Here is a 25,698-nt window from a genome sequence, read left to right on the forward strand (position 1 = left end):
CAGCACTGTGGGGCACCTGCCAGCATGCCCCCACCCATGTCCAACTCATGTCTCCCACCACCCCCACCCCCCAGCACTGTGGGGCACCTGCCAGCAGGCCCCCACCCATGTCCAACTCATGTTCCCCACCACCCCCATCCCCCAGCACTGTGGGGCACCTGCCAGCAGGCCTCCACCCATGTCCAACTCATGTCTCCCACCACCCCCACCCCCCAGCACTGTGGGGCACCTGCCAGCAGGCCCCCACCCATGTCCAACTCATGTCCCCCACCACCCCCACCCCCCAGCACTGTGGGGCACCTGCCAGCAGGCCCCCACCCAGGGACCAACTCATGTTCCCCACCACCCCCAACCCCCAGCACTGTGGGGCACCTGCCAGCAGGCCCCCACCCATGTCCAACTCATGTCTCCCACCACCCCCACCCCCCAGCACTGTGGGGCACCTGCCAGCAGGCCCCCACCCATGTCCAACTCATGTCCCCCACCACCCCCACCACCCAGCACTGTGGGGCACCTGCCAGCAGGCCCCCACTCATGTCCCACTCATGTCCCCTTGCACCCCCACCCCCCAGCACTGTGGGGCACCTGCCAGCAGGCCCCCAACCATGTCCCCCTGCCCCCAGGTCCTGACGATACACAATCATGGCAGTAATGGGGAGCATACCCAGCACAAACACCCAGCCAAGGATTGCATCCACCCACATAGCAAATGCAATTACATGATACAACCCCAATGGCAAGTATGTAAATGAACACATGTCCGTCACACACACATACACAATGGGTGCAAGTGAATGTCAAAACCCATATCATGACATGCATGAAACCAATGAGAAAATACCACAAAAGAAAGTTATAAAAACATGTATTCTCGAAGAAAATGAAGTAAACTAATCAAACATACAACAATGGGGATAACAAAATAAATTGTCCATGTCCGATAAGTAATGTAAAAATCCAAAAAACAAAGGAATCTAAAAACTAATGTTATCCAAAGCAAAATCATGGTGAAAAAAAATAAGGAAAAACCATTGCCTCATGGTGAACACAAATATAAATAAAAAAAATGTATTTTAAAAAATCCAACTATACACAAGAATATTCCAGGGTCCATGAGCCCAACACTATAAATGAAACCTACTACTACCTAATAAAAAAACTATATACAGAAAAGTGGCCATTGTCCGAGCGGTCCAAAAAAATCTAAAAAAATAAAGGAAACCTAACACTAACTAACTAAAGAACTATATACAATGGCAGCGGGCAAGTCCTGCGGCTCACTCTGTGATGTTGCCGGCCAGGGCATCATCGAACTCCATGTCGATGTCCTGGAGGCGGGACTCTGTCCTGGCCCCGAGGTCTCGCAGGGATAACCCCATGTTCACCTCAAACTCCCTGCGAGCTTCCTCGAGGCACTCAGCCCGCCTCAACACCCGACGCATGGAGAACTCCGCCCTGACCATGGTGAGCCGCTCCTCTTCCGCCCGCTGCCGCTCCGCACCTATCCGCTGCGCTGGACCAACTGCTCCCACACGGAAGACACTACCATCCCAGGGTTCTCCTCCCCTCCGGCCGATGCCTGCCCCTCTGATCTTGATGGCCCCGAGCCATGATGCCTCCCACGTCGAGCCTGCTGCTGCCTCCGAAGCCACTGCCTCTGCCAGCACGACGGCATCCAGGATGATGGAAACCACCGACGCCGTCGTGCACGTGCCCTGCCCGATGATGCCGTCACATCCTCCATCTGCTGGGGTCCAGTTGCTGTGTTGTCCACCCCTGCTGGACCTCTGACTCCCGACTGTGGCAGGGATGGGATCCCCACCGAGCTGGCTGCATTGGTCAGGGCAGGTCCACAGGGGGCCCTGGTGGCATCTGGGCCGGAAGACGGCAAGGAGAACGACTGGCGTATAGTCTCCACAGAGGAGGAGAGGGCCGCCAGATTGGCCGACACATGCAGGAAACCCCCGAACATGGCCGATCCCAATTGGGCCACGTCGGCACGGTGCTCTTCGTGATGACGTGCGTGCTCCTCCTGGGAAGCACGCACGGCATCACGAATCACAGCCGTGCGCATCGCGACCCCAATCAGGACCTTCTCCACACGGCCAGGGGTCCCCTCGTCCGCAGGTGGAGGGGAGTCAGATGACATGGACATCCCCTCTACCTGCGGACGGGCCTGGGACGGGGCATCCCTGCTGGCGCAAGGTGGTGCACCCACAGGTTCAGGGACAGCGACATGCACAGGCCCCTCCACGGTGACCCGTGCTGCCTCCTGCCCCTGCCCCTGGACTGCACCACTTGCACCAGCAGGGATGCCCCCACCAGGCCCCATGTGCGCCTCAGTGGCGGCCTCCTCCTCCTCTGTGGAAACCACCAACCTGGATGGCTCCTCGCCGTCTACCGCCGTAGCAGGCCCCTGTGGGGGCTCACCCACCCCTTCCGCTGCAGCCGTGGGGGCATCCCCGCCGCCTTGCTCCACAGCGCCGTCTCCGCCCTCTCCTTCACTAGCCGCTGCGTAGAGGGAGACATAGAACACAAGCATCAGGGTACTGTACAATGGTCCCCTAGACAGGAAGCAATAGCAGATGAGTGCCACTGTCAAAGTACACTTCCATCATGTCACACCACAACACATGTGTCAGTCCAGGCAAAACACACACAGTGACAGTCATGGTGCGTGCCATGGACATTTCAATGCATGTCCAATGGACTCTCGAATCATACAATGTAATGGGACTCACATGCATCATGGGTCATGCCTATCACATGCACACACTTCACCTCAGTCACATCCATCTGGCCCTGTACACCCCAATCACAGTGCATACAAGGATGACTAGGCTGCATCTGTGAATCTGTACATTGTCACAGACATGTGTCATGCATCCATGGCACTCACAAGTCACAGACACGCAGGTCAGGCACACAGACATGGATACCACATATGTATCTGGCATCAGCACCCATCCCTCGCCCCCACCCATGTCCAGGAACAGAGACTGCCATGCTCTCATGTGTGCAGTCTGCACAGGGCTCCCCATGTCGCATTCAAACACATGCAACAACCGTGCGGTTCACACATTACAGGTCGCACATGCATTCCCATGATGTCCCTGCACACATACATGCGTACATGGCCTATGTCACACATGCAGGCAAGTATCAGACAACCAGCACACTGCAACATGCCCTGTCTCACACAGCAATGCTAGGCCACTTACCGCTCAACTCCAGATGGGTCTCCCTCTCAAGGACCTGGGCGTGGAGCCCTGGGTGTGCGCGTTCCAGGACCCTCAACTGGATGGAACTCATGCGGCCCCGGCCACCCTCCACGAGGCGCCGGGCCTTCATGATGGTCCTGGACTTCAAGTCCTCCCAGCGCTTCTTGACCTTCTGGATGGTGCGGGTTGCCACCCCCTCCGCAATGATGGCAACCACACAGTCGGCCCAGATCCTCTCCCGTCCTTCCCTGTTGGCACGGGACGATCCGAAGAGGGCATCATACTGCCCCAGGACTTGCTCCACCAGGACACCAACTTAGGTGGCAGTGAAGCTGGTGCCCCTCTGCCCCTCTGGCCGGGGGTTGCCACTGGGGTCAGATGTGGATGTGCCCGACATGGCAACCCCAGGGGCAGGAGTGGGTGGGCAACTGGGTCCTGGGGCTGGGCTGTGGAGCGATGTTATTCGAGTCGGGAGTCTTCTGTACCAGCAGGGGTGGACACAGCAACTGGACCCCTGCAGATGGCTGATGTGCAGGCACCAAATGGCAGGGCACGGTGGCAGCAGGCAGGCAGGCAGGCAGCAGCAGATGGCACGTGGGAGGCTGCTCGGGGCACTGGGGGGCAGTGATTCGGCCTTCTGGGCAGGAGCGTGGTCTTCCGTGTGTTTTCGCGTGGCCAGCTTGATACGGAGTGATTTGGCACGTGAAAAATCTGCACGTCAGCGTGTAATTCGAGGAAAGGCCCTTAGCACGTAAGCGCGTCTGCACGCATACGCATTGCCATTGCACAGAAGGCCCCTCGAGCGCAAGCGCCCCTGTGACGTGACGCGTACAGACGTGCATGGGCATTACAGCGCACGTGAAAAAATGCACGTCCGCGTGTAATACGAGGAAAGGGCCCATGCGTAATCGCGCATTAAAAAGTGCACGTCCGCGTGTAATACGAGGAAAGGGCCCATGCGTAAGCGCACGTGAAAAACTGCACATCCGCGTGTAATACGAGGAAAGGGCCCATGCGTAAGCGCGGGTGAAAAACTGCACGTCCGCGTGTAATACGAGGAAAGGGCCCATGAGTAAGCGCGCGTGAAAAACTGCACGTCCGCATGTAATGCGCGTAATCGCGCGTGAAAAAGTGCACGTCCGCATGTGACGTGACGCGCGCGTGCGTTTCCCTCAGCACGGGTTAAAGGTGAGCGGGCCCAGCAGTTCGCTGTACGTGCCTTTCGGGGAGACCGACGTGTGTTGCTGCTTCCTGTTGTTTCGCGCGCCATCACTACTTCACAGCTCTCAAGGACGTATCTCTTCTTTTGGCGGGGGTATTGGCTACGCGTGTTTTTCTGCATCGCGCTAGTCAGACGGTGAGTCGCAAACGCTCCTTTTCCCACTGCGGGTGCCCCTGTGTATCGCACCCATTTTCGATGTCATCGTAGCCTGCGTGTCCCACGCGTACGCGTTATTCGTGTTACTGGGTGCCACCGCGTACTGCGGGAGGTTTAATCCACGCACGTGGGCTGCAGGGTTGCGTGCAGGGTTTTACAGCAGTTTTGGGGTGCCTGAGCGTTGCGTGACCCGTCACCACATCACCGGGGTCACATACAGCCTTGCAGGTGCAGGGGGGCTGTTAACATCTTGCTTCCCACCCCCTTCACCCCAATTGCCCAGGTCAATTGTGCTGTACACCTCCCATTGGCACCACTCCATCTGTGCCAGCACTATTACATCTGTGCCATGGTTGGGAGGCCACCAAAGGTGAGGGGCGCCTCAGCTGGGCGTACTCCTCGTGGCGGGCATGGTCGGGGACGTGGCCGTGGTGACCAGGGAGTAGGGGGACTCCAGGGTGTCCAGGGCAGCCACAGAGGGGGAAGAGGCAGGGGTGCGCCACTTGAGCACAATGTTGTGCCATGTGTCGGTGCAGCCATGCCACCACCCCCTGTGGTTCCGGGGGATGCAGCTCCTGCATCTGGCACTGGCACCCGTATGACCCGGTAGTCCGTTCCCAAGGGTAGCGGTAGCTGCAGGTGCAGCTGTGGACACTGCCACCCAGGCTCAGGGTCTGCCAGCGCAGGCTGCGTTGGCACTTGAAGAGCCCTTGGTAGATCTCCAACAGGCCAGGGGGGAAACCATTGGGGCAGGCCGGGCTGCTCAGACCAAGACACGTGTCCCTGGGGCAGTCATGTCATCTGCTGCCCCGAACAGCCAGGTGTTGGCAAGTGCAGGGGCAGATGCACCCAACAGCACCCCGGTTGTGAGTCTGCCAACCAGGACCGTTGCGGTCAATGACCCTGCAACAGCTGATGTTGCTGCGCAGGGTCCATTAGTGGGCACCCAGCTGCCACTGACACAAGTCAGGCCTTTGGTCATCCCTCCACCTGCCACTCCCTCGGCTCAATCCACCGAACCCACTGGCCATACTGGTCAGGGCGGCATTAGCCAGCCAGGGTCTGCGCCACAGTCCAAGAGGAGGAAGGTTGCACCTGCAGCACAGGCTGGGACCCCACACACAGCCACAACCTCCTGCACGTCGAGGAAGAAGCCTTTCTGTAAGCAGGAACTGGACTTCCTCGTGGACTACGTGCGGGGCCACAGCCGTGACATGCTAGTGGGTGCCAATAGTCAGACTACGGCTGCCCAACGTGACACCCACTGGAAGCATGTTGCGGAACATGTCAGTTCATTCGGCCATGAGGTGCGCACGGTGCAGGAGTGCAAAAAGCGCTGGAATGACATCAAGCGCAGCACTAAGGCTAAGCGTGCCTCAAATTACAACTTGACTCTGGTGACTGGCGGTGGGCCTGCACCAGAGGAGGAAGAACTCACTCCACATGAGGCTCTCGTTGCGGAGTTCATACCACCAGAATTGGTCGAAGGAGTGGGAGAGATGCTGGACTTTGATGCCCAGTCCAGTGAGTGTTGATGCGTAGTTGTTGAGGACGTGTGTGTTTCACTTGTGGGATGTGTTGTGTATGATTGCTGCTACATGTGACGTGTACATGGTTCTGATGTGTAAGTAATGCAATGCTACCGTCATGCATGTCTCCTCTGCCTGAATGCGGGACTCCATGTGGGCATGCTCCCTTGCCCCTCCTCCGCCACTCTGCAACCCAGTTCCACCTTTGCACTGGTCTGCTTCATTCTTGCCAATGTGTAGTTTCTTGTTCATGTGTCCTGTGTAGATGCTAACTTCCAGCGTAGAAACTGCCAGACATATGCCGTGTGGTATAGCCTTAGTACTCGATGCAGGGTATCCCACTTGTACTGTGCATGGGTCAGATGTCCCGCAGGGACATGAGTGCCCATTCATGCTCCATGTGCATTGCACGCATGCCCCTATGTGTCCTTGACTGGATGATCACTTTAATATGAGTCCTTGGTTACATACATTGCCTGCCATATTATCGGCCTCCCCATGTCAACTGTGGCTCAGTCCTGCATTGCACACATGTTTAGGCTCTGACAATCTATGTGGCTCACAGGCCTCAGCCTGTTCAATGGCCAATGACTCTGTCCAACTCTTGTCGTGTCTTCTTCACACGTGGCCGGCCTCCGGATCTTCCATCATGTGTCCTGCCCACTGTCCCAGCATCATTTGCAGTGTTGTAATTTGAATCACAATAAGCTGTTGATGCCAGTCAACACTGCCTGTCAATACACAGGTGTATGGTCAGCCTTTTGATACCATGCTAGGCATCCCTGCTTTGGTACTGGGGTGGAGGGGTGCTTGGCTTCTAGACATGGTACACATTGAATACACAATGCACGTGATGTCTGAATTTGACATTGCACTGCCTTCACATTTCCTGGCACACACCATGGAGTGCTTGTACATGTAGGTAGTGAGTGGCGTACACATTTTCTGCACTGCATAGACCCACTTGCATGGAAACTGCCACCTTTCAACAGGTCTGATCACAGAAGCTATTCAAAGTAGACCCAGCATGCATGGCAGGTCATATGTTGTGTGTCACATGTCTGCCGGATGCCTTTGCTGTCGGTGTGTGTGTGTGTCGTGTGCTTCTGACATGTATACTGACCTTTTCCTCTCTATTTTTCAGGTGATGACGCAATGGATGCAGAGGATGGTGTTGTCATGCCAGACACAGGGTTGGTAAGACTACATCAACCCGGCACTAGTGGGGGTCGTGGGGTGGTAGGCCACGAAAACCCCCAAGTGCTGCAGTCCATCCTGTCTCTGGCTGCCTATGAGTCCAGCCTTGATGACGACTCTGACGTCCATGTTGAGTTGGATGAGCATCAAGTCCATGTGTCAGGGGTGAGTGATTCTGATGTGGACACTCCTCTGTCTGCGACACCTGCACTGAGGGATCAGACAGTCTTGGTTCCTCCGCCCGTGGTGGATCGGGACGCAGGGTCACCCTCCACACCAGTCACTGATGTGCCTGGGACATCACGTCGACGGGGGCATGTAGTCGTGCAGCCGCAGGCGGTGCCAACACAGCGAGGACCCCCAGGGGTCAAGCCCGGCAACGCGGTTGCCGCGCGCAACCGCTGTATACTGAGTGGGAGCAAGACATGACTGCCAATTCCGAACGGCAGGGGGCAGCAATGGAGAACATCGCTGACAGCATGGAGCGTGTGGCCCGATCTGTGCTCCCCCCTGCTAGGCAGGTGCTTCTCCAGCAGCAGGCGGCACGGTCCACGGCCCGCTCGCTCAGGCTGGGCATGGCGGCCTCAGACAGGGCACGCCAGGCTGAAATGTCGTCTCTGCGTCAAGCAATTGCTGCTCACGCAGAGGTGCACATGGATGCCCTGAGGGAGGAGTATGCCTCCCTCAGATCCACTCTGGGTGTCCTTATGATGTCCCAGAGGCAGCAGGCAGAGGAGAGGTTTGCACAGCTTGAGCGCACCATCTCGGCTGAGCTACAGGCTTGCCGGGAGGTGCAGCGGTTGTCCAGCCAGGCCTTGCAGGAGGAACTCTGTGTTACACGTGCTACCTTGCAAGAGGAAGCACGTGTATCACGTGAGGTTCTGCATGCAGACCTATGTAACATCGCCACACAGAACCAGGCTCACCTGTCCGGCAGACTTGCTGCCGACGAGGGGCAAGCTGCGGCTAGGCGTGGCCAGGCTACTGTGCCACGTCCTCCTTTCCAGGATGAGCCAGACTCGGACGACCATCTATCTCCCACATAGGTCGTGCTGTGCAGGCGTTGATCCCATGGAGGTATTTTTTTTTTGGCTCAGCATCATCGCATGTGGATGTTGAGCAGCACCCTGTACCTCCCCCCTCCTGGGTGCCTCCCCTCCCCCCCGGGTCGTATGTGGCCATTTTTGATTTTTCTTTTAGTTTAGTTAGTTAAGTTTCTGTTTGATAGTTAGTTTAAATAGGTAATGTAGGTTTTCCATAGTTAGTGTAATTAGTTAATAGTTGAGTTTGTTTAAAATTTGTAGTCTATTGTGCTTTCATGTGACAGTGCGGTGCCTTGTGGTTTTTGAAGGCATCCACTGTCTGTTCCAGCTGGGCCCTTCATGGTTGTCTTGTGTATGTGTTTGCTGCTTGGGTTCCTTGACTCACATATGCCACTCCTGCCTCCCTTATCCATTGGCTCGCAAGGATGGTTCGGTGTTACAGAATTTTACACAAGGGCTTTGGACTGTCATATCTGTGGCATGTCTGGTGCTTTGTGACTTGTGTTGACACCCCTAGTGGGGATGATTTAGGTGTAATTGTCCACTGTTCAGCTTTTGCTAGATGGGGTGTGTCATGATTAATGTGGACATTGATTGCTATGCATTGTGTATTATGTTTCATATCTTTCCTGTACACGTGCTTGTTGCAAATCATGCTGTAGATAGTGTTCCACACTTTGGAGGTGAAAGACGGACTGATGGTGTGATTTGTGATGTGACTCTCTGACATGGTCAAGTAATGAGATGCCTGATGAGACACACACAGATCACTTTGATGCATTGATCATGTGTTTCATGCCCTTTCTGCAGGGGGATGAGGCACCAGAGCACCTTTGCCAGCAGACATGGCCCATTGGACGACGGAATTCCTGACCCGTTTGTTGGTGCCCACATGCACATGTGTGCACAAGCAGAGCCACAGTGATTGCAGACCCACATCCTAGAACTGCTGACATGTTCCAAGGAACTCCAGGCAAGGTGAGCAGCACAGGGGGGCCACGACACAGCAAAGCTTGCACCAGGCGAGTTGCACATGCAGGCTTAGTCACAGCACTGAGGGTGAGCTTAGACGAATATTGGTGTTGAAGCACACAATGCAGCTCAGATGTGTATGTGGACTGATGGCTGTTGATAGTAGGGTTGTCTCGGACACATGCAGGGGCAGTGGCACATACCCTGCGGTACACCAAGGTTCATTGAGGCACTTGTATCAACCATGTAGCCTTCCGAGACATGGAAAGGGGCAGCTCACAGGGGCATACAGCAAGGGACATACTCGGGTGCAGTGCATGTCTATTCCACGTTCTTCATGATAAATGCACTGCCAACTTTGTTTCGGTCATGGTGGTACGCAACTTGCTCTGTAGTCATGGCTTGCTATATGGGTCTGTCTGCTTACCCAGGGAACATTGCATGTTGTGTGAATTGTGACACATTGGTGTTCCATTTGCCACGCACCCACCAGCGGCTGACTTACTGCATTGACTGTGTATGACCCGTCACAGGGGTGATGTTATATATGGGTACGAAGCATCGAGCACAGATTGTCTGTTTGTAGAGTAGTTTGTTGCTATGGGGCATGTTTGGTGTTGTGTTTTTGTGTAATTGGCACATACAGGTTGTTGACTGTGTCTCTCTTTGCAGCATTGTAGTGCTCCTGTAGCCGGACCTGAGAGTGCGCAGGCAGGAGGCCAGCACTCAAAACCAGAGCTAAGTGTCTTGTTGTTTTTCTTACGAACTGCTCTGCATAGGCTTGCTGGGGAGTGTACTGATGCATGGATGTATGTGTGGTTCTATTTGGTATGTTTTTTTCCCTAATCACCCGTGATCCTATGCAATTTTGAAACCTGTACCCTCTACCCGGTGTTCCTGCTTCCCGTGCCTATCCAAGCAACGTTCCCTGACCCTCTTTCCCCACTGGGGTTGCGGATGCCTGTGTAAGCCCCGAACTTGCAGGCGCCAAAACCCTAGAGGGGGTGGTTGGTTCGTACCACTCCTGAGCCTGGACTACAGAAGGCCATGACAATGATGTCCAAGTTTGTTTGGATTGTGTATGTGTTCATGCAGGTTGTACATTTTCGTGCATTCCCTAGTTTCATGTGTCATTCCTCCTCCCCTCACCTGCCACTCATTCCAGTCATCCAGTGTGTCTACACCTGTCCCGACTGCATATCCCTGAACCTCATTCCCCACCAGGATCTCAGGGGCCTGTGTGAGTTTGACCTTGCAGGCACCCGGGACATGGTGTGGGTGGTTGTTTCATGACACTCCCGCGCCCGTACAGGGGACCTGCGACAGTACACATCCATTCATGGTACATCATCCTATGTCATGTACCACACATGTCTCACATCCTGTCGTGACATTGTTTTGCTGTGCTACCTTGGTTGTTGCATCATTGTGGTAGTACTTGGCGTTTGTGAGGTACTGCTACGTCAAGTCATCTACTGGAGGGTGTTCGGGTTCGTTTTCATGCCTTGGATTTTGTGCATTTGGAAATGTGTGGATTCTGAGGGTTCAGGCATCTTTTTACACACAAGGTGGGAGATGGACACGAAGGGTAAAGGTGATCCTGTGGCCAGGTGGAAATGAGGGTTGGAGGCTCCATGACCCAGGTGCAGTTGTTCAGTGGGTCATGGTCATTTGTGAGGGAGGGGGGGTTGTTGTTGATAGTTGCGTTGCCCTGCAGTGTGATGGGAACTCTGACATTGTAATGTTGTTATCCTATGTACATGTTGGGTTCTGCTAATCAATGCCTGTTCATGTGTTGTGTTTTCCTTTCAGGTGCGAGGGGATAGTTGTGGTTTGACATGCTGGGGTGTACACATGGTGGATGTTCACATGTGATGTGTAGGGAACACTGATGTTCACTTGAGTGCACATGCATATGTGGAGTGCATGTCCTTGCAGAATGACACACTTGCACTCGGATGCACTCCATGTACTCCCCCCCTTGCATATCCACGTGTACACTGTTTGCCTTCTGGTGCCCACTGTGTCCCAGCAGCACATGTTCTGTGACCGATTATGGTTCCAGAACATGCCTAATTTGATGTTTGATGTGGTCTGTCACTTAGATGTGATGCTCAGGGTGTGCATCACACACAATGGCTGTTCACTGTGCTGTGCGCTGAGCAGTGTGATGCAGGAGTAGGACACTGCACACATGAGCTGCAGTGTTGATTTTGCAATGCATAATGTGCATATAGACAGGCATTCATTGTGATGTTACGTCTACGACTGTTGTAATGCATTTGGAAACGACTTATTTTGGGTGGGACATTTTGTTGGTCTGTCATGTCATCTGATTCCGGGTCAGGCATCATTGTCCGATGCCACTGTACATTTAGGACATGGCAATGTGTACCTTATCGTTACTGCGTCGGTGTATGGGTATTGCTTGCCATGTCATGTTGATGTTTGGGAGGGTTTGACTGACATGACAGTGATGGCCATGGCCTGTTTTGCAGGTGTGTGTGATGCACACCTTGCATGTCCAGGTCATCCGCTTCTCAGAGCAACTAGCTGGGGGTGGTTTCTCTCCGCAGCAGGGCCCTCCCCCTGGAACAGACTTCCTGCCTGACTTGAACTTGAGGGGAACCATCTCCAGTTCTGGAAGCACCTCAAGACCTTCCTCTTTGCTTCTGCTTACTCTCTGCGTCTCCCTTGCAGAATTCTTCACTGGAACTGCACAGGAGCTGCAACTGGGACACTCTCACCAACCTCGGTCCATGGCCCAGCCACTCTCCACTTGCACTGCCACCCTGGCAACCCCTGCACTGCAGTACTGTCTCTCTATCCCTACAGCACTCCCTTCCCAGCACTTGTCTGCACTTACCTTTGCAGTTGCCACCAGGCGACCTATGTATTATTTTTTGGCCTACTTCCCCTGTACTGGACTCCCCCCCACCCTTCCCCTTGCACTTTTCCCTTCCCCCTACCCCTGCACTTGCACAATCTCAATGACACCTGGCCTAGTAGTACCGTTCTCTGTGTTCCCTTGTCCCCCCCCCTGCCTCATTGCGCCTTGGAATACTTGTGTATGGCCCATGTCATGTCACATGTCATATGTGTGCATTTTGGTTGCACAGGATAGCTTGTGTTTAAGTAGCTAGGGATGCAGACGATGTGGCACTTCCATGGCAACTATCTCAGGGTGGTAGGGTTGTGACAGTTGACTGTCACTTTGTCATCATCGATTGTCACCTGGTATGTGCCAGGCCTGTGTGCACTCCGCAGGGGTGGGAGTTTAGGTGAAAAATGTGGCCACAAGCTGGGTCCGGGCTTCCTCGCCACGTGCCCTGTCCCCTCCCATGGGCAGCGCCTGTGCCTGTGGTTGGGGATGTGGGGGCACCACCATGTCCACCGGGACGCCCTGCCGTGTTGCAACATTGTGCAGGACACATGCTGCCACAATTATACTGCACACTACTGGTGGTGCATAGAGTAGTTGCCCACCAGAGCGGTCAAGGGAGCGGAAACGTGACTTGAGCACTCCGAATGTGCGCTCCACTATGCCCCTGGTTGCAATATGGGCGGCGTTGTATCTTACCTGGGGTGGTGTGGTGGGGTTCCGGATTGGCGTCATCATGTGGTTGCTCAGAGGGTAGGCACTGTCCCCTGGGGAGGTGATAATAATTGAGATTATTAGGTTTGGGATATTTGTCTGTGTGTGACTTGCATGCATGTGCAAGGGCATTTTTACTGACCTAGGAGCCATGTGTCGCCATGCTGCCCAGCTTCCAGGGCCCGGCTCAGGGCGGACATTCTGTATATGAAACTGTCATGGGTGGAGCCAGGGTAGTTTGCATAGACAGAGGTGATGATTCCCTTTGCATCGCACACCACCTGTACATTGATGGAATGCCAGTGCTTGCGGTTTCGGTAGATGTGCTCAGTGGCCCTAGGTGGACGTAGGGCCACATGGGTGCAATCTATGGCACCGAGCACTTTGGGGAAGTGTGCCACCCTGAAAAAATCCAGGACAACGGCCTGCCTTTCTGCGGGTGTTCTGGGCATGTATATGTGCCTGCGGACTGAGGGGCGCGCTGTCATGATTGCCAGTACCTGGTGTAGGCAGCGTGACTGCGTGGCCTGTGAGACCCCCCCCACTATGGCAGTGGTCCGCTGAAACGACCCAGTGGCCAAAAAATGCAGGACATTGAGCAGCTTCTCCAAGGGGCTCAATGCTTGGGAGCAAAGGGTGGGGGATGTGAGGTCATCTTCCCACTCCCTGACCAGGTCTAGGATGATATGGGGTGGAAACCTATACCTGCCGTAGACCTGGTCGTCAGGCATCCCAAAAAGGCTTGTCCGTGGTGCAAAAATGCGTGCCCTGGCTATTCTCCTCCTCCTGCGGTTTCCCACGATCAGTGCAGCAACAAATGGGGCATTCATCGTTGCTGTATATACGCGTTTGTTGTTTGCGCGCACTTTTATGCTGTGCGCGGGACGCCTCCGTGTGGGCGGACTCGTTGACGCCTGTGCACGTCTTTTGCCGTGCGCGGGTTTCCCGTATTCGGGTGTCATCGCGTGTGATCGGAGGGGAGTGAGCGTACACGCGATTGGCCTGGGTACATGTGTTTTGGGGTGCGCGGGTAGTTCCACACGCGATTAGCCTGGGTACGTGTGTTTCGGGGTGCCGGGAACTTTCACACGCGATTGGTTGAAATCCACGTGTTTTCTGTCATCACGTGCAATGAGGGATACACCCTCGCACGTCACGTCACAGACGCGCTCACGTGCTGAGGGCCTTTGGTCCAATGAAATCGCATATGCGTGCTGCCGTGCATACGCGCTAAGGGCCTTTCCTCGTATTACATGCGGACGTGCAGTTTGCACGCGCGCTTACGCGCATGGCCCTTTCCACGTATTACACGCGGACGTGCAGTGTCCACGCGCGCTTACGCGCATGGCCCTTTCCTCGTATTACACGCGGACGTGCAGTTTCCACGCGCGCTTACGCGCATGGGCCTTTCCTCGTATTACACGCAGACGTGCAGTTTTTCACGCGCGCTGAAATGCCCATGCACGTCTGTACGCGTCACGTCACAGGGGCGCTTGCGCTTGAGGGGCCTTCTGTCCAATGAAAATGCGTATGCGTGCAGACGCGCTTACGCGCTAAGGGCCTTTCCTCGAATTACATGCTGACATGCAGATTTTTCACGTGCCAAATCACTCCGTATCAAGTTGGCCACGCGTAAGCACACGGAAGACCACGCTCCTGCCCAGAAGGCCGAACTACTGCCCCCCAGAGCCCCGAGCACGCTCCCACCTGCCATCTGCTGCTGCCTGACTGCCTGCTGCCCACGTGCACTGCCATTTGCTGCCTGCACATCAGCCAGGGGTGCTGTTGCTGTGACCACCCCTGCTGGAACCGAAGACTCCCGACTGGGGTTCCATCGCTCCACAGCCCAGCCCCAGGACCCAGTTGCCCACCCACTCCTGCCTCTGGGGTTGTCATGTCGGGGCAAACACCATCTGTGACCACTGACAACCCCCGGCCAGAGAGGCAGAGGGGCACCAGCTTCAGTGCCACCGAAGTTGGTGTCCTGGTGGAGCAAGTCCTGGGGCAGTATGATGCCCTCTTCGGAAGTTCCCGCGCTGACAAGGAAGGACGGACTCGGATCTGGACTGACATCGTGACTGCCATCAACGCGGAGGGGGTGGCAGTCCGCGACTTACAACTTGTCAGGAAGCGCTGGGAGGACTTCAGGTCCAGGACCCTGAACAAGGCCCGGCGCCTCTTGAAGGCAGCGGATGCCAAGGGGCGCCGGGGCCACTTGTCGGAAGAACAGATGAGGGTCCTGGAACGCATATCCCCAGTGCTCCACGTCCAGGTCCTAGAGAAGCAGACCCGTCTGGAGTCGAGCGGTGAGTGTACATGCATCCTGATTGTGAGCAGTGCGTGTGGTGATTATTCAGTAGTGTGCAGGTTGCACATCTGTTTGTATGGGGTCGAGTATGGGTGCGGGTGTACAGGGCCGTGGGGCTGACACATGCGAGGTCTGTAATGTGTGAGACATGGATGGTGCTTGTGTGTGTAGGCTTGCATGCCAAATGCAGTTGTGTGGGCACACATGTTTGGATGAATGTGTATGTAAGTAGACATGTCCGTGATGTCACACATGTATGTTCTTTTCGGCTGCATGTATCAGCACTGTGTACATGTACATGTGTGTGTATTTGACAAGAGTGCAACAGTGATGCAACATGGATGCATGTGACAGCGGTATGTGGAAGCCTGATTGGCAGATGTGACATGGATGCCCGTCTGAACAGTGCGACACTTGGCAGAGGTGTACACATGCATGCAAGTGTGGTGGTGTGTGTACATGTGTGGTGCACTTCCTGTGTTGCATGTGATGTCTGGCTCACCTTTAGCTGCTCATGCTGTTGTATGTGTATGGATGGTGGTGGCAGTTGCGATATGGCTGTGGTATGGCTCATGTGTGCGAGTTGTAATGACATGTGTGTTGGGGATTGTGATGACATGTCTGAGGTTTGCCAATGCCACTCATGTGAAACTGTCATGTGTGTATGTGTCCATTGTACAGTGCCCTGATGCCTGCGTTTTGTTTCTCCCTGTCTGCAGCGTCAACAGATGAAGAGGGCGGAGAAGGTGCTGTGGAGCACAGCGGCGGGGATCCCACCGCCAGCCGGAGACGCAAGGCCCAGCTCCCCTCCCGTGTTGTCATCTCGTCGGGGAGTGAGGAGTCCGGTGCCGCGTCCCAGGCCGCAGCTGCCGGGGGGAGGTCCAAGAGGCGGAGGTTGGAGTTGGACTCCTCGGCAGCAGAAGGGGCAGCTGGGATCCCACAGGGCCCAACAGGGGAAGATGGCACGGAGTCATCCAGGTTGGTGGGGGGTTTGGTGGAGGAGGAGGCCGTGCAAGCACCAGAGACGGGGTCTGGAGGTGGGGATCCCACTGGTGCTAGTGGTGCAGTGCAGGACCAGGGACAGGAGGCAGCACAGGCCGCCGCGGAGGTGCCTGTGTGCAATCCTGTCCCCGATCCTGTCCCTGCATCATCTTGCACCAGCAGGGATGCCTACGTCCAGACCCGTTTTCAGGCAGGGGATGAGCTCACGTCAACTGGCCTTCCTCTGCCTGCGGACGTGGCTATCCAGGTCTGGGTTGAGCCTGTCCTGGCTGGTGTGGCGTTGCGTCAACGGGCCAGGCGAGGTGACCTGCAGTCTTTTCATGGAGAGACTGCACGTCATCTCGAATGGCTCGTTGACCACGTCAGCCTGCTGGGACAGGTCACCCAGGCCGGATTCCTCTGTCTGATGGGGCTTGCTCCGACCCCCTCCTCAACTGGACCCCCTATGCGCCAGTCGTCCTCTGTGCCATCTTCCCACCCATCAGTCACCTGGGTGCCCTGTGGAGCTGCCTCTGACGGTGCGGCCAGGCTGGTGGAGGAGGCATCCCTGCCACAGTCGGGAGTCGGACGTCCAGCAGGGGTGGCCACATCAACAACTGCACCCCAGCCGGCGGAGGATGTGCAGGCAGCAGGAGGCAGTGCACGGGCAGAGGCACAGCAGCAGCAGCAACGTGGTGGGAGCCATGAAGGCTCGGGGCCTTCAACATCGGAGGGGCAGGCATCGGCCGGAGGGCAGGTTGACCCAGGACGGGGTGTGTCTTCTGTGTGGCAGCGGTTGGGCCAGCAGATAGGTGCGGAGCGGCGGCAGGCGGAAGAGGCGCGGCTCACAATTGTCAGGGCGGAGAACTCCATGCGGAGGGCCCTGAGGCGGGCCGAGTGCCTCGAGGCAATCCGCAGGGGGTTGGAGTAGACGGCGTCGTCCCTGCGGACCCTCGGGGCCATGGAACAGGACCGCCTCCGGGACATCGAACAGGAGTTCGATGATGCCCTGGCCCAGAACACCACGGAGTGAGCCGCTGGACTTGCCCGCCGCCTTTGTATATAGTTCTTTAGTTTTATCTTTCCTTTGTTTCTTCTTATGATTTGGAGTCGACGGACACTGCTCCACTTTTTGTATATAGTTGCATTTTAGTTAGGGTTTTTTGTAGGTTTCCTTTGTTCAGTTGGGCTCATGGACCCTTGGATGTTTTGTACATAGTTCTTCATTGGATTGATTTTATTTTTAATTTGACTTTGGACAACATTTTTTTGGATGTTTTTGGTGTTTTTATGTTTTTAGACGGACATGCAGCTTATCTTTTTTTCATTCCCATTGTAGTTTGTTTCATTTCATTTGCATTCATTTTTTTTAATACAATTTTGTTTTCATACTTCACTGTGTGGTATCATCTCATTGGTTTCATGCATGTCATGTTGGGTGTTTTCCCATTCAATTGCAACCATTGTGTGTGACGGACATGGGTTCATTTGCTTTATGAACATTGGGGCTGTAACATGTAATTTCAATTTCCATGTGGGTGAATGGGTTACTTGGTAGGGCTTTTTGGCTGTGGAGGCTGACCATAACGCACATGATTGGGGATTGTGAGGACCTGGTGGAGGCTGCCCATGGTGGCTTGTGGGTGGGGGTGGTGGGAGACATGAGTGGGGGCCTGGTGGGGGCTGCCCCTGCACTGCTGGGGGGGTGGGGGTGGTGGGAGACATGAGTGGGGGCCTGGTGGGGGCTGCCCCTGCACTGCTGGGGGTGGGGGTGATAGGGGACATGAGTGGGGGCCTGGTGGGGGCTGCCCATGGTGGCTGGGGGGTGGGGGTGGTGGGAGACATGGGTGGGGGCCTGGTGGAGGCTGCCCCTGGTGACTGGGGGGGTGGGGTTGGTGGGAGTCATGAGTGGGGGCCTGGTGGGGGCTGGCCCTGCACTGCTGGGGGTGGGGGTGATAGGGGACATGAGTGGGGGCCTGGTGGAGGGTGCCCCACAGTGCTGGGGGGTGGGGGTGGTGGGGAACATGAGTTGGACATGGGTGGGGGCCTGCTGGCAGGTGCCCCACAGTGCTGGGGGGTGGGGTGGTGGGGAACATGAGTTGGACATGGGTGGGGGCCTGCTGGCAGGTGCCCCACAGTGCTGGGGGGTGGGGGTGGTGGGGAACATGAGTTGGACATGGGTGGGGGCCTGCTGGCAGGTGCCCCACAGAGCTGGGGGGTGGGGGTGGTGGGGAACATGAGTTGGACATGGGTGGGGGCCTGCTGGCAGGTGCCCCACAGTGCTGGGGGGTGGGGGTGCTGGGAGACATGGGTGGGGGCCTGGTGGAGGCTGCCCCTGGGGAGTGGGGGATGGGGGTGGTGGGAGACATGGGTGGGGGCCTGGTGGAGGCTGCCCCTGGTGGCTGGGGGGTGGGGGTGCTGGGAGACATGGGTGGGGGCCTGGTGGAGGCTGCCCCTGGGGAGTGGGGGGTGGGGGTGGTGGGAGACATGGGTGGGGGCCTGGTGGAGGCTGCCCCTGGTGGCTGGGGGGTGGGGGTGCTGGGAGACATGGGTGGGGGCCTGGTGGAGGCTGCCCCTGCACTGCTAGGGGGTAGGGGGGGTGGGAGACATGGGTGGGGGCCTGGTGGAGGCTGCCCATGGTGGCTGAGGGGTGGGGGTGATAGGGGACATGGGTGGGGGCCTGGTGGAGGCTGCCCCTGCACTGCTGAGGGGTGGGGGGGGGTGGGAGACATGGGTGGGGGCCTGGTGGAGGCTGCACCTGCACTGCTGGGGGGTGGGGGTGGTGGGAGACATGGGTGGGGCCTGCTGGCAGGTGCCCCACAGTGCTGGGGGGTGGGGGTGGTGGGGAACATGAGTTGGACATGGGTGGGGGCCTGCTGGCAGGTGCCCCACAGTGCTGGGGGGTGGGGGTGGTGGGGAACATGAGTTGGACATGGGTGGGGGCCTGCTGGCAGGTGCCCCACAGTGCTGGGGGGTGGGGGTGGTGGGAGACATGAGTTGGACATGGGTGGGGGCCTGGTGGAGGCTGCCCCTGCACTGCTGGGAGGTGGGGGTGCTGGGTGACATGGGTGGGGGCCTGGTGGTGGGTGCCCCTGAGGACTGGGGGGTGGGGGTGGTGGGAGACATGGGTGGGGGCCTGGTGGAGGCTGCCCCTGGGGAGTGGGGGGTGGGGGTGGTGGGAGACATGGGTGGGGGCCTGGTGGTGGGTGCCCCTGCACTGCTGGGGGGTGTGGGTGCTGGTAGACATGGGTGGGGGCCTGGTGGAGGCTGCCCCTGGGGAGTGGGGGGTGGGGGTGGTGGGAGACATGGGTGGGGGCCTGGTGGAGGCTGCCCCTGGTGACTGGGGGGGTGGGGGTGGTGGGAGACATGGGTGGGGGCCTGGTGGAGGGTGCCCCTGGTGACTGGGGGTGCAGGGGGACATGCGTTGGTGGGCAGTAGTGCAAGTTGACATGTGGGTTGGCTGGGGGTCATGGCCATGGTGGATGGTGTGCCTGCAGGACATGTGCAGGGTAGGCCCCTGTGGTGTGAGCCAACTGCAGGGGCCGTGGAGGGTGTAGAGGGGACACCTGGGAGGACCCACACGTGCAATTCACGTGTGCTGCTCCCGGCGCACCCCTGTAATACACGTACCCTGATGAGATCGCATGTGGAACTTCCCGCGCACCCCTGGAATACACGTACCCCGCTCAATCGCGTGTTTAATTTCCCGCGCACCCCTGTAATACATGTACCCTGATGGAATTGCGTGTGGAACTTCCCGCGCACCCCCGAAATACACGTACCCCGCTCTATCGCGTGTGTAACTTCCCGCGCACCCCCGAAATACACGTACCTCGCTCAATCGCGTGTGTAACTTCCCGCACGCCCCCGAATTACACGTAGCCCGCTCCCCCAGGCCCGTTCGCGTGGAAAAGTTCACGCAAACCCCTGAAATACCCGTAGCCCGCTCCCCCAGGCCCGATCGCGTGAAAAAGTTCACGCGAACCCCTGAGATACACGTAGCCCGCTCCCCCAGGCCCGATCGCGTGTAAATGTTCACCCGAACCCCTGAAAGACACCTAGCCCGCTCCCCCAGGCCCGATCGCGTGAAAGAGTTCACGCGAACCCCTGAGATACACGTAGCCCCCTCCCCCAGGCCCGATCGCGTGAGAATGTTCACGCAAACCCCTGAAATACACGTAGCCCGCTCCCCCAGGCCCGATCGCGTGTGAAAGTTCACGCGACCCCTCAAATACACGTAGCCCGCTCCCCCAGGCCCGATCGTGTGAGAAAGTTCACGCGCACCCCCGGAATACACGTACCCCGCTCAATCGCGTGTGTAACTTCCTGCGCAACCCCGAAATACACGTACCTCGCTCAATCGCGTGTGTAACTTCCCGCGCGCCCCCGAATTACACGTAGCCCGCTCCCCCAGGCCCGATCGCGTGTAAAAGTTCACGCGAACCCCTGAAATACACGTAGCCCGCTCCCCCAGGCCCGATCGCGTGTAAATGTTCACGCGAACCCCTGAAATACCCATAGCCCGCTCCCCCAGGCCCGATCGCGTGAAAAAGTTCACGAGAACCCCTGAGATACACGTAGCCTGCTCCCCCAGGCCCGATCGCGTGTAAATGTTCACGCGAACCCCTGAAAGACACGTAGCCCGCTCCCCCAGGCTCGATCGCGTGAAAGAGTTCCCGAGAACCCCTGAGATACACGTAGCCCGCTCCCCCAGGCCCGATCGCGTGAGAATGTTCACGCGAACCCCTGAAATACACATAGCCCGCTCCCCCAGGCCCGATCGCGTGTGAAAGTTCACGCGACCCCTGAAATACACATAGCCCGCTCCCCCAGGCCCGATCGTGTGAGAAAGTTCACGTGCACCCCTGGAATACACGTACCCCGCTCAATCGCGTGTGTAACTTCCCACGCAACCCCGAAATACACGTGCCCCGCTCGCACAGGCACTATTGCTGTATGTTGCCACTTTTGTAATGCGCAGGGACGCTACCGCCTGCCTTCGTGTGGCGGACGTGTTTGGGCTTGTGCGTGTCTTTCGCTGTGCGTGGCTTTGCCCTATTCGATTCCATGAATGCGTGTGGTTCGGGTGCGTGTGGGCGTTCCGTCTGCTTCCCTGCAGTACATCCCCAGTTACGCCCTTGTTTTCGCGAGTTGTTCCCCATTCCGCGCGTTACGCCCCGTGTTCCGCCCACTTTCTAGTGTATGCGCAGAGGTTGTGCGCTTTCACTGTGCGCGTCGCGCACGTCTTTCGGGATGTTGCAGTGACGTGTGCGCCATGCACGGGTTTGGCGCACATCCCGAGGAAGACACGCGCAGGGACTTCTATGAATCGCACGCGTGCGTGTGCGCCTGTTTTTTTCCGCTTGCGCCTGCTTGCGCCTGCTTGCGCGTAGATTTTCGGCGCACATTTGTTCCATGAATCGGCCCCTAAATGAGGGAAGAAAAAAGTTTATTTCCGCCTTAAGAGCGCACCCTTGTAAAGATTGTCTAAAAATGATGTCCGCGGACGATCAGAGTTAATGATGCTCTTGCACTTGCGTACTTTGGAGCACTCCAATGCACTCCACATGACCCCCACCCACACACACCCTCTGTGTTTTTCTGGTGACAAGGAATTACATGCACCATAAGCTTTATTTGTCCTTCATGTGGTACACTTGTTTTTACTACCATAGTTTTCAAATGTTCTGCCTGTTTTGCTTTGGCTATTTTCACAGGCTACTTTTCATTGAAATGTTTTGTTGGTTATATGTACACTTCTCTCTTCTCCAACTCGTCAATGTATGGGGGGCGGGAGGTAGATGAAGAAAGGAAGCAATGAACCGCTTTGTTTGAAAGTCTCGGGATTCCGATCTTTTGCCCACACATTCAGCCCTTAACACTCTAAGATTTGTCATTTCTCTCTCTCATCACCAGGTAAACACATAGGAGGTCGCGGGTGCAACTTAAACCCAGGACCTCCTGAGAGGCAGTGAATGTAGACTAGAGTTAATTTTCAGAATTGAGTGTCAGTCATATTGCAACCATTCAAGTGCCTTAAGCATCTAGCCAAGTGCTGATTAATACACGCGGTTACTCCTCTTTCCATTGCATTTTTTCATTGAATAGATTTTACATCGATGTTTTTCCAACTCATTTTTGTTCATCTAATGTGGTTTAATACCACTTTCCATCGTAAACCTGTATAACCATTTTATAATTATTTTTTTTTTAATTGGCGGGTTCCTCCCAACCCCCCGTAGCCCCTGGGGGTACTCCACCCCAACCCCCCTAAACCCCATTTTCAAAAATGTAACCCTTGTCCAGTACTGAAATCTCGAATATATTTCAGCGCTGGACAGCTTCCTGTAACTTGTGGTATTTATTGTTTATTGGGGGGTACCCTCAAACACCCCTGATCCCTCAGGGGTCCTCCCCCTCTATCCCCCCCAAACCATATTTTCAAAAATTAACCCATTGAATTTCCAACCCAAACATGCATCTGTTTTAAAGGTATGTTTGAGTTGGAAATCCATTGAAATTGATTCAATGAATATGCTTTTCGATGGAAAAGCATTTCAATTCATGCATTTTGATGGATAATGATTCGATGGAAATATTTTTGATGGAATGATTGGCTACCGTACACGCCTGTGTAAGCCTGTGTGCCTCTGTCTATGCTATCTGGATCAGTGCTATTTCTAGACAATCCTCCCTGTACTCAGTAGTGGCAGCAAGGTTCTGCAGTACAGAAATGTTAGAGTCAGTATTTTACTAGGGACTATCAGCCAATTAAATGCTAATAACTGCTTTCAGATCACAGACTCTGACAAAGAGCTTTCATTCTAGAGCAATCACCATGGCATCAAGGACTCTCTCTGTCTTTGAATCTTGCCCATGCCAAATACAAACCAGAATTGAGCTCTGGTTGGGATAGAACTGTCCATCTGGTCATACTGTATTCCTGTTCTATTTGTTTGCAGAATGTAATTGGGGACAGGGGAAGACCATTCAGCCTTGCCCCCGGCACCTATGACGTCCCATTGTCTATACTCCACATGACGAACATCAACCACTGTATCTGGGCATGGTGAAAACTGAAAGCCATGCCCATGGAACACGGTGCCAGTGACATGGTCTTCTCCAATGCCCCAAGAACTCCCTTGACACTGAAAGTGCTGTCTGGACATGGTATGTGGCCAAAGGAAATACCACAGACAAAGAAACCAATGGGAATGGCTGGAGGCAAGTGATCTGGCCACATTGAGCATCTAGGTTGTGCCTGGGGTGCCCGAGGAATATTGACCCCCAGCCATGTCTGCAGTGCTTCCCCTTTGACCACATTGGGGATCTGAGATAAGCACAGAGTGTGGCTGCAGGCAGTGTATCAACTAGTCATGGTGTCAGGTGCCCGGATCATAACGCATTGCGCAGTGTAATAAATAGTATTAAAAAAAACATACAAAAAAGCTATTTTTCCCAGGGGCCTGCAGAGCCAGCTCAAAGGTTCCCTGAGAAAGGGTAGCTTTTTCATTTCTGCATTCACATTTCCTCCCTTGTGTGACCTCCCCTTAACCTTACCTATGGCTGAGGAGAGAGTCAAAGAGCAGTAACGTGCCCCATACTACTTTTTGCAGTGCACAGTCCATAGGAACCTGCAAATATCCACAATCCATAAATATGGCCTCTTGGACATTTGTACTGCCAGCAGAATGGCTTTCTTTCAACTAGCCAATATAGTTGTCTCGTAATAAAAAGTTCAGACTGAGTCTGAGTCAGCAAAAAGTCAAAGCGGGCTTCAAAAACAGTCCTGTGCAGCTGCAAGCCAAGACATCCATACCAGGAGTATGTCTACTTTTCGATACACTCCAAAGAATGTTGGATCGATTCACACCAGACCAACAAAGCTTCTCATGCAAATCTATCTAGTGGGTTTTGGACTATGTAGTATATACATGTATTTATAGTGTCTAGTATCCCAAAACACATATGCGACAACTTAATCCATAGTAAAGTATGTATTTTATGTCAGCAGGAAGGGCCACTGGTAAAAAAAAAGCTGTTGAAGCTGGCACGAAAGCAAGCAGCGCTATCCCACCCCATTGTAACCAGTCTCTGTGGTGTATGTTTTTCTACGTGAGGGTCGATGTCCTGCTTGAAATGCCACGTGACCTTTTCCGAATTGTCTCTACTGGATTCAAATTCTTTTTTTTTGTGAATATCTTCTGAACTGCAATGCAGAGAGTTATAGGCGTAATTTTAGGGGGGGGGGCAGGGGTGTTTGTCCCCCCCCAACTTTCATGTCACACCATTTTGTCCCCATTCATTTGGCTGGGGCACCTTTTCTTCAGATGTTATGTCCCCCCCAACATTTTCAGCAAAGTTACTCCACTGCAGAGAGTGTAATGGTGACTTCTGTTGGTCCCTGTGTACTGCACCACCTTCTCCTCCCTGCCTCACATTTGCAAACAGCCCCCACTCTTTCCCTCCGTCCTCACACCTCTTTTCCTCACAACTCTCCGTTCCTCTTTGCTTCGCTCGCCGTCGCCCCTCTTCGCTCCCTACTCCTCTGCCCCTGGCCGCCACCCCTTTCTAATGTCTACAACAAGGCCTATATTATTTGGCTTTGGTATGCTTGTTTTGTTTTTCTTTTTTTTGCTTCAACGGTTTCTAGCCGTGCATTCATTAGCCGCTTTGGTCTGTCCACGTGTTACCTCCCTCGAATTCCTTTGGATGGAACATGCTGGGAAATGTCATGCACTGATTCTTCTGTGCAGCATTTATCTATAATTGCAGGTTTTACGATAATATTACCCGTTAATCTTGTGAGAAATAGGAGCCGTATCATTAAGGCCTGTGTTCGCCAGCGTAAACAACTGCAGGGTTTTGACAGCAGAATTAATAAGGCGCTCGGTTCATATTGCACCGAGATCCCCATTAAACTAATCATAACAAATAAACACTTTGAGACAAGACCAACTCAGATGGCCCTTCATCCACTTAACCTCTATTCACATGTCACCAAGTAATCGACTGAAAGGCGCACAAAACAAGATGGCGGCTATTTTAAACCGTTTCCTGCGCGCTTGCCTGTTGGGGCCTTATTTCAGGAGACTTGTTCTTGATTTCGGAGGTCATTCGAGTACTAGTGCTCTGTTCTGGCAGTCATTACACGGCGATGCGTGTGAAACTGGCACCTTCACAGCTATAGTTAAGTGGCATTTCCTCAGCAGTGTGCACAGGATCTAAGGTTGGCGGAAATGTAGCAGTTGCTATGTCTGTCGGGGAAATAACAAGGCATTCATTTGTGCATAATAGGTAGTGTTTGTTTGAGGTGTCTGTCTGCTGCATATAGGAATTTACAATCATGAGGCGAACGCCGAAGAAAATGAGGAGGGCCGGCTTTATTGATGTTTCCATTTTAGGTGTCTGTGCATCCTGATGTGGATTACAGTGGACAGCCTCACATATCCAGTGGCAGTTACTTGTTAAGCA

This window comes from Ambystoma mexicanum, chromosome 4p (genome assembly GCF_040938575.1).
Source record: "Ambystoma mexicanum isolate Mex_15411 chromosome 4p, UKY_AmexF1_1, whole genome shotgun sequence".
Classification (NCBI taxonomy): domain Eukaryota; kingdom Metazoa; phylum Chordata; class Amphibia; order Caudata; family Ambystomatidae; genus Ambystoma; species Ambystoma mexicanum.